The 3,007-nt window shown below is 40.5% G+C and overlaps 1 pseudogene; it reads right to left on the bottom strand.

Annotated features, from left to right (window-relative positions):
- Window positions 1–318: 318 nt before the first annotated feature.
- Window positions 319–1,618, bottom strand: LOC102838855 (annotated as a pseudogene).
- Between the last annotated feature and the right edge of the window lie 1,389 nt (window positions 1,619–3,007).

Here is a 3,007-nt window from a genome sequence, read left to right as displayed (position 1 = left end):
ATAATTGTTCTTCCTAACCATGCAGAGATTAATATAATGAGCCATACCACCAGCAAATCCCATTGCCAAATGCTGACATTTTTTAAATCTTAAAAATTTCATAAATTCAGAGAAGTTAGAACCTTAAAAATTCAGTAGAGATGTGTGGCTCAATGCCCATCACATGTAACAAGAAATTTTCCTTTAAAAAAAGGGAAAGTATTATAAGGAGTCTTTCATATGAATGAAAATGTACCCTTAGGATTTTCCCCCTTCATCTTATTAGTTTGTATACACATGGGAATCAAAAGGTTTGCATTTTCTTCATAATAGTTCTTGTTATGATGCTTGATGGACTTTTTGCCTCTCAACAAATTCATCAAGAAGAACAGGCCAAGCACCTTCTTCATCGTAGTTACTAAGATCAGCGTGGACCATTCTGCTGAATTCTAATACATTGTACCACTCATCTTTGTTCATAACATGATACTTTGATTGCTCCAGGTACTGGTAAGATACTGAAAACAGTGGCCATGTAATCCCAAGCAGAAGAGCTAACATAGATTTAGCAGTATCAATATTAAGGCTTCTCTTATCTTTTGTTGTTGTCAGGTGCCATCGAGTCAGAACTGACTCATAGCGACCCAGTGCACAGCAGAACGAAACAATGTCCAATCCTGGGCCAACCTCACTACCGCTGCCACACTTGAGTCCATCAATGATGCCACCTGGCCAATCCATCTCCTTAGGGGTCTTCCTCTTTTTCTCTGACCCTCCACCTTACCCAGCATGACATCCTTCTCCAGCGACTGTTCCCTCCGGACAATATGTCCAAAGTAGGAGAGACAAAGCTTAGCCATCTTGGCCTCCAAGGAGCACTCTGGCTGCACTTCTTCTAAAACAGATCTATTGGTTCTTTTGGCAGTCCATAAGGCATCAATCAATTCTTCTATGATCTTCCTTATTCACTGTCCAGTTTTCTCATCCATATGAGGTTATTGAAAATACCATGGCTTGCGTCAGGCGCACCTTAGTCCTCAAGCTGACATCTCTGCTCTTCAATACTTCAAAAAGTTCCTGTGCTGCAGATTTGCCCAATGCAATACATCATCTGATCTCTTGACTGCTGCTTCCGTGAGTGTTGATAGTTGATCCAAGAAGAATGAAGTCCTTGATAAAGTCTCTTATCTTTATCCCTTACAAAATAAGAAATATCTGTAGATATTCTGAAATGATGAAATATCATTCAATTGTAAGCAGAAAAAGTCAAATTTGTTCTGTAAGTTTTCTGTGTAGTCACCCTGTAATGAAGTCATCCCTTTTAACCATTCTTTTTGGTAAAAAATCCCATGCTTTCAGTCTCCAATTTCCACGGAAAAACTAACAGAATATTTTCAGCTTCAACACCAATGTCTTCAAAAAACTTTTCCACTCTTTCTGGCCCTACAACTTCATCAGTACCTGCATACTCATAAAACCAAGACAGGCACTTCTTGCTTGAAAAATGTTCTTCTCCACTTATTAGTTTAGCAGGAGGTTGAGATCTGCAATAACTGGAGATTTTACACTTCTTGAGGCCTCTGTCTTCTGCTACTGCCGCTGCCACCCTGGGGGATTGTCTCTTCTTGTTCACTGGCATCTTCCACCCTCCCTGGCAGGCAGGCAGGGGAGCCGGGGAAGGGGATCACGGTCCCTTGGAGGCCCTTCAGCGTTGGCACACAGTTACCAGAAACAGCAGTAGGTAGAGAAGCAGAGTCTACAGCTGGTACCAGCATGGCCTCTGTCACTCTGTCGCTCACTGCCAGGTCTCCTGGTCCTTATCTGCCTGGGACAGTGGTGGCTCCTCACCAGTAGACATAGTCCTATCACTTTTTTGTCTTTATAGTTATTATATTTATTTTTCTACTTGTTGCCTATTTTATTTCTTTTTTCTCTTTATTATTTTCTCTTCTCATTGTTGGTTCACGGTTTGTTTATTCTCTTCTGTTTTCTTAAGTGTGTGTTGTTGTTGTTGTTGTTAAGTGCCGTTGAGTCGGTTCCGACCCATAGCGACCCTGTACAGGGTTTCCGAGGGTGTAAATCTTTACGGGAGTAGAAAGCCTCATCTTTCTCCCACGGAGCGGCTGGTAGTTTCAAACCGCTGACCTTAAGGTTCGCAGCCTGATTCGTAACCACTACGCTACCAGAGCTCTGGAGGATTTTTCTCTTTTCCATTCAACAGGAGACAGAAACCGTACCCATACAGCCTAACAACAACCATACCCTCGGCAGCTCCACCCACTGGGCAAGAACCAATACCAGCTATTGTACCACCTGATCAATGATAGACAGTAGTTAACACCAGCCAAACCCACACTAAACTGTGGTGCATGAACAGCGAATGATAATTGTGTACATGCTTCCATTCTCTAATTACAACCACAGGAGACAGTTGGTCACAGCCTAAGAACACATAAACATACAACCATCAATTAAATACAAATGCAACAACCCCACAATGCCCCAGAGACAACAGACTATTTTAGCTCACATGAAGAAACATGTGAGAATGCTCAAACAAATATTAAAGATTTAGAGACAGAAAACATTTCTGAGGATGAAAAGGTAATGGAACTAACTGAAAAAGAATTCACAAGAATAATATTTAGGTACCTTCAAAAGATTGAGGTAAGCAAAGAGAACACAGAAAAAAATGTAGAACAATTCAGAAAAACACTACAAGAACAAACACAGATAAATGCAAATTTTGAAACAATACAAAACCTGCAATTAGAAATCCTGAAGATTAATACTAAAATTTCAGAAATTTACAATACATTGAAAGAGCAGAGGAATAGATTTGAAGCAATGGAACCCTGAATTAATGACCTTAAAGGTAAATCTCTCAATACTAATGCTGTTGTTAAGTGCCTGTTGAGTCAGTTCCAATTCATAGTAACCCTCTATATTATTTCCTAGGAGTGGCTGGTGAATTTGAACAGCTGACCTTGCGTTTCAAACTGACTTTGCAGCCCAGTTTATTAACCCA

This window comes from Chrysochloris asiatica, unplaced genomic scaffold (genome assembly GCF_000296735.1).
Source record: "Chrysochloris asiatica unplaced genomic scaffold, ChrAsi1.0 scaffold00118, whole genome shotgun sequence".
In the NCBI taxonomy this organism is placed as follows: Eukaryota; Metazoa; Chordata; class Mammalia; order Afrosoricida; family Chrysochloridae; genus Chrysochloris; species Chrysochloris asiatica.
Note: the sequence above shows the minus strand (reverse complement) of the source record. Positions and strands in the feature narration are given on the sequence as shown.